Consider the following 12,500-nt stretch of genomic DNA (forward strand, 5'->3'; position numbering starts at 1 on the left):
CTAGATGTCACCAGCCTTTACAAAGTGTTTTGAGTCTTCTGGAGGGAGATCTGACCGAACAAGAGCCATGGAACGATGATGGCCCATTAGACACCTGGCGCGCGAGTTCATGTTGGGTACCCTCGTTCCAATACGTTATAAAAGAGTATGCATTCGTCCACCTTGAATATTATTCATGTTCTGGTTAAAAAAGGCCCTAATGATTTATGCTATACAACGTTTGACATGTTTGAACAAACGGAAATATATTTTTTCCCCTCGTTCATGACGAGAAGTCCGGCTGGCTTAGATCATGTGCTAACAAGACGGAGATTTTTGGACATAAATGATGAGCTTTTTTGAACAAAACTACATTCGTTATGGACCTGTGATACCCTGAAGTGACATCTGATGAAGAGAATCAAAGGTAATGGATTATTTACATAGTATTTTCGATTTTAGATCTCCCCAACATGACGTCTAGTCTGTATCGCAACGCGTATTTTTCTGGGCGCAGTGCTCAGATTATTGCAAAGTGTGATTTCCCAGTAAGGTTATTTTTAAATCTGGCAAGTTGATTGCGTTCAAGAGATGTAAATCTATAATTCTTTAAATGACAATATAATATTTTACCAATGTTTTCTAATTTTAATTATTTAATTTGTGACGCTGACTTGACTGCCGGTTATTGGAGGGAAACGATTTCCTCAACATCAATGCCATAGTAAAACGCTGTTTTTGGATATAAATATGAACTTGATAGAACTAAAAATGCATGCATTGTCTAACATAATGTCCTAGGAGTGTCATCTGATGGAGATTGTAAAAGGTTAGTGCATCATTTTAGCTGGTTTTATGGTTTTGGTGACCCTGTCTTTGACTTGACAAAACATTACACACAACTCTTGTAAATGTACTGTCCTAACATACTCTAAATTTATGCTTTCGCCGTAAAACCTTTTTGAAATCGTAAAACGTGGTTAGATTAAGGAGATGTTTATCTTTCAAAGGGTGTAAAATAGTTGTATGTTTGAAAAATTTGAATTTTGACATTTATTTGGATTCAAATTTGCCGCTCTTGAAATGCACCTGCTGTTGATGGAGTGCACCACGGGTGGCACGCTAGCGTCCCACCTAGCCCATAGAGGTTAAAACCCACTACCCCATTCCACTACTTTGACCCTATCTGCTCCTGCACCAGGCCAACTAACCCTACACTCATTAAAACCCACTACCCCATTCCACTACTTTGACCCTATCTGCTCCTGCACCAGGCCAACTAACCCTACACTCATTAAAACCCACTACCCCATTCCACTACTTTGACCCTATCTGCTCCTGCACCAGGCCAACTAACCCTACACTCATTAAAACCCACTACCCCATTCCACTACTTTGACCCTATCTGCTCCTGTACCAGGCCAACTAACCCTACACTCATTAAAAACCCACTACCCCATTCCACTACTTTGACCCTATCTGCTCCTGCACCAGGCCAACTAACCCTACACTCATTAAAACCCACTACCCCATTCCACTACTTTGACACTATCTGCTCCTGCACCCGGCCAATTAATCTTACACTCATTAAAACCCACTACCCCATTCCACTACTTTGACCCTATCTGCTCCTGCACCAGGCCAACTAACCCTACACTCATTAAAACCCACTACCCCCATTCCACTACTTTGACCCTATCTGCTCCTGCACCAGGCCAACGACCTGGGAGGACGGGACACCACCACTCAACACACCCTGGAACTCTTCTGAAGTCAAATCTAGTATGACCAAATACTTCTCTGCAGCTGCCACAAAAACAACATATTTTTTTCTGTGATTTACATTCCATTTCTGCGGTACAGTTGATAACCATTTGCTATGAACACTAAGAAGCCAACCTTACTGAAGCATATATCGCTGGTTGGCCCATCCCTCTGTGCTGTCACAGATCTACTACTCACAGGGATCCTCTCAGGATCCTTCAGCCTTGACCCATCCTCCTCTACTTTCTTCACTGCCTCAGCAGTGACAACCTGTTCCCAACAGTGGGGTCAGTGGGATTGGATAGGGGCCCCTCTACCTCTCTCTCTCTCTCTCTCTGACTGGAGGAGACAGGTGAAATGGTGTGTCTCCTCTGGTCAACAATACTCACCTTGAAAGACTCCACAGCCTGTTGGAGCTCCTTCAGCTCCTTCTCTCTCTCCTGGAATCTCTGCTGGACCTTCTGCTGACTCATCCCCAGCTGCCTCTGTGGAGAATCACTCTTCAATGAGCTATCAAGCTTTATTAGTCCAGTAGATCAATAGTATAGTAATGTGACATAGGGCCCATAGAGAGGAAGGTCTAAAAAATGGATGGTCCATTTACTAAATGATATTTATTTGTTGCTATGTGAATGATTATAGTTTTTATGGTAGGACTACATGTATCAACAGGTTGAGACTGAACTTTGGACTCATAAAAGGCCATTCAGAATGATAATAGTGTTTGACATTATAAAATGGTGATACATCTGGAGAATCTGGGTTGACATATCAATATACTCAAGGTTTGTGTTCATATTTGTTCTGCTGAGGATTCATTTCATTTCAATGATCTCATATTCAAACAGCCTTAGTTCCTACTGTATCTTGAATTCTTTGTTTATCAGACAGTCACCAATAAGTTGTTCTGGTCTTACCTGTTTCTCAGTCCTCTCTGCTGCAGCTGACACTGTATCATGGCCTTTATGTTCATCCATTGTACACAGATAACAGATACACTGCTGATCGGTACGACAGTAAACCTCCAGCAGTTTGTCATGATGAGAGCAGATCTTCTCCTGTAGTTGTGCGGTGGCTTTGACCAGCTTGTGCCTCTTCAAAGCAGGAGATTCGTAGTGAGATTGGAGGTGAGTCTCACAGTAAGAGGCCAGACACACCAGACAGGACATGAGGGCTTTCTGCTTTCTGGTCCCAGTGCAGACATCACACGCCACATCTCTATGTCCAGCATAGCACAGAGCAGGAGGGGGAGCAGCCTGGAGTCCTGTCTTCTTCAGTTTCTCCACCAGCTCAGCCAACATGTTATTTTTACTCAGCGTAGGCCTCGGACTGAAGGTCTGTCTGCACTGAGGACAGCTATAGACCCCTTTCAGAACATCCTGATCCCAGCAGCCCTCAATACAGCTCCTACAGTAACTGTGTCCACAGGGGATGGCGACTGGTTCCTTCAGTAGATCCAGACAGACAGAACAACAGAACTGGTCCTGGTCCAGCAGAACTCCCTGTTGAGCCATTTGGACGGTTGTTCACTCTCACATAGACAGACGACACAGAGACTCAGATCAGTTTCGTTTCCTCAGAAGAGAGTTTGTGGGAGGGGAGGGATTTCCTGGTTCTTCCAGAGGGGTGGGGTTAGAGGGAGGGAGGGAGGGGTTAGAGGGAGGGAGGAAGAGAGAGAGGAACTGCATGCAACAGCAAGAGGGAGACAAATAGTCTTGTTCCTTGGTTAGAGCCCATAACATGGAACACATGACATAATGAATCTTAAAATGTGAGTTGTTAGAATATATGAAGGGTAACAGTTTTCTATGAAGTACGTATGTATCATTATTTTAATCACCTTTATAATGCCTTATAAATCAATAAGTCCTGAGGAGGTGTGATATATGGTTATTATACAGTACCACGGCTAAGGGCTGTTCTTAGACAAGACACAACACGGATTGAGAATTATCTAACACTTTCAACAATACAATCACATTTTATTTCATTGGTTTCATACACATATTTATCAGATGTTATTGTGGGTGAAGTGAAATGCTTGTGTTCCTGGTTCCAACAGTGCAGTAATATCTAACAATGCTTGTGTTCCTAGTTCCAACAGTGCAGTAATATCTAACAATGCTTGTGTTCCCAGCTCCAACAGTGCAGTAATATCTAACAATGCTTGTGTTCCTGGCTCCAACAGTGCAGTAATATCTAACAATGCTTGTGTTCCTAGTTCCAACAGTGCAGTAATATCTAACAATGCTTGTGTTCCCAGCTCCAACAGTGCAGTAATATCTAACAATGCTTGTGTTCCTGGCTCCAACAGTGCAGTAATATCTAACAATGCTTGTGTTCCTGGCTCCAACAGTGCAGTAATATCTATCAATGCTTGTGTTCCCAGCTCACAGAGGGCAAATCTAAAAAGTCAATGAAAATATTAGGACAAGCTATGTATATATATATATATATATATATATATATATATATATATATATATATATACACTGTGTACTGTGATGTGATGCATAGACAATTTGGAGTACATCTGTAGTATATCTGAAGAATAGTAGATGTACAGCAGTAGTTATATAGGATGAACCATGACTAGAATACAGTATATACATATGAAGTGGACAGCAGTAGTTATATAGGATGAACCATGACTAGAATACAGTATATACATATGAAGTGGACAGCAGTAGTTATATAGGATGAACCAGGACTAGAATACAGTATATACATATGAAGTGGATAGCAGTAGTTATATAGGATGAACCATGATTAAAATACAGTATATACATATGAAGTGGATAGCAGTAGTTATATAGGATGAACCAGGACTAGAATACAGTATATACATATGAAGTGGACAGCAGTAGTTATATAGGATGAACCAGGACTAGAATACAGTATATACATATGAAGTGGACAGCAGTAGTTATATAGGATGAACCAGGACTAGAATACAGTATATACATATGAAGTGGGCAGCAGTAGTTATATAGGATGAACCATGACTAGAATACAGTATATACATATGAAGTAGACAGCAGTAGTTATATAGGATGAACCATGACTAGAATACAGTATATACATATGAAGTGGACAGCAGTAGTTATATAGGATGAACCATGACTAGAATACAGTATATACATATGAAGTGGATAGCAGTAGTTATATAGAATACAGTATATACATATGAAGTGGACAGCAGTAGTTATATAGGATGAACCAGGACTAGAATACAGTATATACATATGAAGTGGGCAGCAGTAGTTATATAGGATGAACCATGACTAGAATACAGTATATACATTTTTATTCTATATAACTGGTTCATCCTATATAACTACTATACTACATATTTGATCCATATTACCTATACATCCCTTTACATTTATATATACACTACCGGTCAAAAGTTTTAGAACAATTAAGGCTTTTTCTTTATTTGTACTATTTTCAACATTGTAGAATAATAGTGAAGACATCAAGACTATGAAATATCAGATATGGAATCATGTAGTAACCAAAAAAAGTGTTATATTTATATATTTTATATTTGAGATTCTTCAAAGTAGCCACCCTTTGCCTTGATGACAGCTTTGCACAATCTTGGCATTCTCTCAACCAGCTTCATGAGATAGTCACCTGGAATGCATTTCAATTAACAGGTGTGCCTTGTTAAAGTTAATTTGTGGAATTTCTTTCCTTCTAAATGCATTTGAGCAAATCAGTTGTGTTGTGACATGGTAGGGTTGGTATACAGAAGACAGCCCTATTGGGTAAAAGACCAAGTCCACATTATGGCAAGAACAGCTCAAATAAGCAAAGAGAAACGACATGAATGTAAAAATAAAGAAAAACCCTTGAATGAGTAAGTGTGTCCCAACATTTGACTGGTACTGTATATATATATATACTCCAGACTGGTTCTGTGTGTGTATATATATATATATATATATATATATATATATATATATATATATATATATATATATATATATATATACTCCAGACTGGTTCTGTGTGTATATATATATATACACTCCAGACTGGTACTGTGTGTATATATATATATATATACTCCAGACTGGTTCTGTGTATATATATATATACTCCAGACTGGTACTGTGTATATGTGTGTATATATATATACTCCAGACTGGTTCTGTGTGTGTATATATATATATACTCCAGATTGGTTCTGTGTGTATATATATATACTCCAGACTGGTTCTGTGTATATGTGTGTGTATATATATGTGTGTATATATATATATATATATATATATATATATACTCCAGACTGGTTCTGTGTGTGTGTGTGTGTATATATATATATATACACACATATATATATATACACACATATACACACAGTATATACTCAGTATATATATTTATATTCCAGGACTCCAACATTGCTCATCCTAATATTTCTATATTTCTTAATTCCTTTACTTTTTACTGTCACGTCCTGACCAGTAATAGGGGTTATTTGTTTTTGTAGTTTGGTCAGGACGTGGCAGGGGGTGTTTGTTTTAGGTGGTTCGGGCTATGTATTTAGGTAGAGGGGTGTTTGGTTTATGTGGTTCGGGCTATGTATTTAGGTAGAGGGGTGTTTGGTTTATGTGGTTCGGGCTATGTATTTAGGTAGAGGGGTGTTTGGTTTATGTGTTTCGGGCTATGTATTTAGGTAGAGGGGTGTTTGGTTTATGTGGTTCGGGCTATGTATTTAGGTAGAGGGGTGTTTGGTTTATGTGGTTCAGGCTATGTATTTAGGTAGAGGGGTGTTTGGTTTATGTGGTCCGGGGTTTGTTAGTCTATGTTCTATGTTAGTGTATTTCTATGTTCTGTCTTGTCTATTGTAGTTCTATGTTTAGTTAATTGGGGTTGGACCTTCAATTGGAGGCAGCTGGTTATCGTTGCCTCTGATTGAAGTTCCTATAATTAGGAGTTTGTTTGTCATGGGGTTTTGTGGCAGATTGTTGCTGTGTATAGCTTTGTGCCTTACTGGCCTGTTCTTTGTCCTTTAATAAAAGAAGATGAGTGTACATTTTCCCGCTCGCGTCTTGGTCTAAACCCTACGACACCCGTGACATTTACATTAGGGTGTATTGTTAGATACTACTGCACTGTTGGAACCAGGAACACAAGCATTTCACTACACCCACAATAACATCTACTAAATATGTGTATGTGACCAATAACATTTTTATTTGATTGTATTTTTGAAAGTGTTACATAATTCTCAATCCGCTTATGCGTCGTGCCTAAAAACAGCACTTAGCCGTGGTACTGTATATTAGCCATATACTGTCACCACTTCCACCGAAGTCATTTCCTCTCCTTGTTCGGCGGTCGGCGTCACCGGTCTTCTAGTCATTGTCGATCCACTTTTTTTCATTTTCCATTTGTTTTGTCTTGTTTTCTTACACATCTGGTTTCCATTTCCATCATGAATTGTTGTGTATTTAACCCTCTGTTCCCCCATGTCCTTGAGTGGAATTGTTTGTTTGTAAGTGCTTGTACTCTGTTACTGGTGCGCATCGGGTTTTGTACCCATGTAGGTTCGTTTTGTATTAAACTGCTCCGGCTATTACCTATCTCTGCTCTCCTGCGTCTGACTTCACTGCCACCAGGTCCGCAATCCTTACATATACCACACCTCCTCAGGCCTTATTGCTTATTAGAACACATAAGTGTATTATAAGGCATTATAAAGGTCATTAAAATAATTATAATATGTACTTCATAGAAACTGTTACCCTTTATATTCTAATAACTCACATTTTAAGATTCATTATTTCATTTATTCCATGTTAAGTGCTGAAACCAAGGAACAAGACTATTTGTCTCCCTCTTGCTGTTGCATGCAGTTCCTCTCTCTCTTCCTCCCTCCCTCTAACCCCACCCCTCTGGCAGAACCAGGAAGTCCCTCCCCCTCCCACAAACTCTCTTCTGAGGAAACGAAACTGATCTGAGTCTCTGTCTCGTCTGTCTGTGTGAGAGTGAACAACCGTCCAAATGGCTCAACAGGGAGTTCTGCTGGACAAGGACCAGTTCTGTTGTTCTGTCTGTCTGGATCTACTGAAGGAGCCGGTCACTACTGCCTGTGGGCACAGTTACTGTAGGAGCTGTATTGAGGGCTGCTGGGATCAGGATGTTCTGAAAGGGGTCTATAGCTGTCCTCAGTGCAGACAGACCTTCAGTCCGAGGCCGACGCTGAGTAAAAATAACATGTTGGCTGAGCTGGTGGAGAAACTGAAGAAGACAGGACTCCAGGCTGCTCCCCCTCCTGCTCTGTGCTATGCTGGACCTAGAGATGTGGCGTGTGATTTCTGCACTGGGACCAGAAAGCCCTCATGTCCTGTCTGGTGTGTCTGGCCTCTTACTGTGAGACTCACCTCCAATCTCACTACGAATCTCCTGCTTTGAAGAGGCACAAGCTGGTCAAAGCCACCGCACAACTACAGGAGAAGATCTGCTCTCATCATGACAAACTGCTGGAGGTTTACTGTCGTACCGATCAGCAGTGTATCTGTTATCTGTGTACAATGGATGAACATAAAGGCCATGATACAGTGTCAGCTGCAGCAGAGAGGACTGAGAAACAGGTAAGACCAGAACAACTTATTGGTGACTGTCTGATAAACAAAGAATTAAAGATACAGTAGGAACTAAGGCTGTTTGAATATGAGATCATTCAAATGAAATGGATCCTCAGCAGAACAAATATGAACACAAACCTTGAGTACATAGATATGTCAACCCAGATTCTCCAGATGTATCACCATTTTATAATGTCAAACACTATTATCATTCTGAATGCCCTTTTATGAGTCCAAAGTTCAGTCTCAACCCATTGATACATGTAGTCCTACCATAAAAACTATAATCATTCACATAGCAACAAATAAATATCATTTAGTAAATGGACCATCCATTATTTAGACCTTCCTCTCTATGGGCCCTATGTCACATTACTATACTATTGATCTACTGGACTAATAAAGCTTGATAGCTGATTGAAGAGTGATTCTCCACAGAGGCAGCTGGGGATGAGTCAGCAGAAGGTCCAGCAGAGATTCCAGGAGAGAGAGAAGGAGCTGAAGGAGCTCCAACAGGCTGTGGAGTCTTTCAAGGTGAGTATTGTTGACCAGAGGAGACACACCATTTCACCTGTCTCCTCCAGTCAGAGAGAGAGAGAGAGAGGTAGAGGGGCCCCTATCCAATCCCACTGACCCCACTGTTGGGAACAGGTTGTCACTGCTGAGGCAGTGAAGAAAGTAGAGGAGGATGGGTCAAGGCTGAGGGATCCTGAGAGGATCCCTGTGAGTAGTAGATCTGTGACAGCACAGAGGGATGGGCCAACCAGTGATATATGCTTCAGTAAGGTTGGCTTCTTAGTGTTCATAGCAAATGGTTATCTACTGTACCGCAGAAATGGAATGTAAATCACTGAAAAAAATATGTTTTGGTGGCAGCTGCAGAGAAGTATTTGGTCATACTAGATTTGACTTCAGAAGAGTTCCAGGGTGTGTTGAGTGGTGGTGTCCTGTCCTCCCAGGTCGTTGGCCTGGTGCAGGAGCAGATAGGGTCAAAGTAGTGGAATGGGGTAGTGGGTTTTAATGAGTGTAGGGTTAGTTGGCCTGGTGCAGGAGCAGATAGGGTCAAAGTAGTGGAATGGGGTAGTGGGTTTTAATGAGTGTAGGGTTAGTTGGCCTGGTGCAGGAGCAGATAGGGTCAAAGTAGTGGAATGGGGTAGTGGGTTTTAATGAGTGTAGGGTTAGTTAGTTAGAAGGGTGTTTTTTAGTATTATCATAATTTCCCCTTTTCCCATTTTGTATCCCATAATATCATGGATTTATATTATAGTCCAGTTGAGGCAGGTGAGATGCCTTTGGATATACGACGTAATAAATTGTCATTAGCTTATTGGGTTGAAAGGCTGTGAGGTTGAGCATCCCACTGCTACTGTTCTAGATGACTGTTGGGAATATACTAGTAGACAAGGCAGTGGTTTTGGTTGGACAGTTGGAAAGCTTGCTGATGAGAGTAGTTTCAGGGAGTTGGAGGTTGGCCCTTTCTGTGGTGATAGGGGATGTTCCTCCATGGTTACTCCCAGATCCTGTTGTTGATCTAACCTTGGTAGACAAAAGGAAAAGATTGGGTCAGAAGTCAGTGATAAAGGGAAACTGGTTGACAATTACATTGGTAGAAGTTGTTATGCTTTTTACCTCTTTTCACAGATGGATCCAAGGGCCCAGATAGTGGGCCCACAGGAGCAGGTGTTTACCTTCCTGAATGTGATGTGCAGATATGTAGAAGACTAACAGATGAACTGTCAGTGTACTCAGTTGAACTGTTGGTGATAATAGTTGTCCTCCAGTGGGTGGAGGACGTACAGCCTGTTAGAATTATAGTATCCTCAGATTCTCTGTCTGTATTGAATAGTTTATCATCTGGTAAATCTATTAGGAGTGACCTACTATTGGTGGTATTAATGTTATTATGGAGAATTGAGAGAATGGGTCTAGTAGTGAGATTATGCCGGGTCACAGCACATTCAGGTGTGGAATGGAATGAAATTGTAGACTAGTTAGCTAAAATAACTTTAAAACAAGATATAATATATATTAATGTTCCACTGGGTAGAGGGGAGGACAAATGTGAGATCAGAGCCATTTTGATAGATGTGTGGGAGAAGAGATGGGACTCTGAGCACAAGGGACGGCATTTATATGCCCTCCAAAGAAAGGTCGGTGGACCAAGGTTCAAAGGTCAGATTAGGAAGGAAGAGGTGGTGTTTCCTCGATTGTGTTTAGGACATTGTACATTGAACTGGTCCTTCCATCTGGTTGGCAGCATGTGAATGGTTTGTGTCTGGAGGGTATTGTCAATGAAATGGTGGAGCATGTGTTGTTATATTGTTGTAAGGATGTTGAAGAGAGGGAAAGATTGAAGTGTAGGGTCATTTAGGTTGGATGGGGGGTTGGAAGGGATTTGGGGGATGGGGGAGGGTCTATTAGAAGTTAGTAGGGATCTTTTTATTTTCTCAGAAGTACTGAGTTAGGTAGGAGGATTTAGAAATGGTGTAAACCGTGATTGAACACACTCCAGCACAGTAGGAGGCGCCACGCTCCTTTAACGTTGGTTTGAGGACCGCCATTATACCATAGAAGAAGAAGAAGTTGGTAACGTGAGGTTTTGTCGTTCGTGAAGAGTGCAGCTATTCTTTTGCCTATTTTCCAAATGTATTTTGTCATGGTGGGAGGGTTTGTTTATCGGTTTCCGCTGTTTATCGGTTAGAGTTGAGGAGGGAGTAGGGTAGTTTGATGTCCTCAACCGAGTGGAGAAGAAACGCTGTCTCTTCAGGTGCGTTGTGGAGAATGGTGTGGAGGAATTATTGATCCTGGTCGGTGAACAGGTGGGAGAGGAACATATACACTCTGTATCCAGAATGAACAAGGCGGTGGTTGTGGTAATGTAAAAGGTGAGTCTTGTTACCCGGCTAGTTACCAGTATGATTTATGTGAGGGGTTGTGTTGGTGCTGATTTCGACAAGAGTAGTGGTGTCTAATCTGCCTCCGTTTATTACCACCGAACAGATCCGTAAAGAGTTGGTTCGTTTTGCTAAATGTGGAAGTGTTTTTCTGAACGAAATTCAAGGTTAAACAGGGGAGGGGTGGTACACAGGGTTTGTTAGCACAGAGGAGCCCAGTGATATAATATTATATATATAATATTACTATATGTCCCAGCTTTTTGCTGTGGTTTTGAAGTAATTCTCTTCCAGCCCGCGTTAACCTTGTAGGTTTACCTCAGGTAACTTAATATTAACTAACCTTGTAGGTTTACCTCAGGTAACTTATTATTAACTAGGTTACAGCTACCTGGTGAGGAAGCTCACTGTTCACCTGGTTATAGATTGTAGTGACCTACAGGGATGGTTGGCGCAAAGCCTTCAAACGTTAAACATGTTCTGATCATGGTTAACTGTATATCTATATTTTTTATATATAAAAAAGTGTAAATTATCAACAAATCGCATGTCCCTGTTCTCTTTTTCAAGATGTGGCCGATTTAAACAGTCAGAAAAAAAGAATAAAAAGAACTAACCTTTTTTTATTTGTTTCTAAATGGCTGCTGGGTAATATGATAATCGTTGAAATCTGTTGGTTCGTAGACATCAAATAGAGAGAATGCTGCGCAGGTTCACTGAGTTGTAAACCTAATGGATAGGTGGAGATCATTGATTTGTAGCTCTGACTCAGTTGCTACCTCAGATTATGAGCCTATCAAGTGTGGTGAATGAGGTATGTAGTTCCCACAGAAGACCACAGGGAGGAGCAAGAGAGATATAAACCCATACAGTTTATCTCTTTAAATACCCTGAACCTAACAATCAATCTAATGTATTTATAAAGTCCTTTTTACATCAGCAGATGTCACAAAGTGCTGTACAGAAACTCTAACCCTACGTATAACCTGTTTTATCCTGAACCCTAATTCTAGGGTAGGGTAGCCTAGAACCCCTTTAGAAACTATTATAGTAATAATATTATGTTAGTAAATACCATTATAGTACTAAATAGGTTCTATTGTTATTTTTTAAATAAAACCTATGTATAGTACTTAGCATTTAACTGTTTTTTTTTGTTATTTTATTATATTTATTATTTAGAGGAGTCAGTCTAAATAATGAAAAGTTAAGTTATTGCCAGACTTTTTAATGAAACCTTTATTTAACCAGGTGGGCCAGT

At 40.5% G+C, this 12,500-nt stretch overlaps 2 pseudogenes; one reads left to right on the forward strand and one right to left on the reverse strand.

The window, feature by feature from the left end:
* The window catches only part of LOC123741863 (tripartite motif-containing protein 16-like), an 11,502-nt pseudogene extending 8,245 nt beyond the window's left edge, over positions 1–3,257 (reverse strand).
* Positions 3,258–7,696: 4,439 nt separating this feature from the next.
* Positions 7,697–8,978, forward strand: LOC123741779 (E3 ubiquitin/ISG15 ligase TRIM25-like; annotated as a pseudogene).
* Positions 8,979–12,500: the final 3,522 nt, after the last annotated feature.

The sequence above is a fragment of the Salmo salar genome, chromosome ssa03 (assembly GCF_905237065.1).
Source record: "Salmo salar chromosome ssa03, Ssal_v3.1, whole genome shotgun sequence".
Classification (NCBI taxonomy): domain Eukaryota; kingdom Metazoa; phylum Chordata; class Actinopteri; order Salmoniformes; family Salmonidae; genus Salmo; species Salmo salar.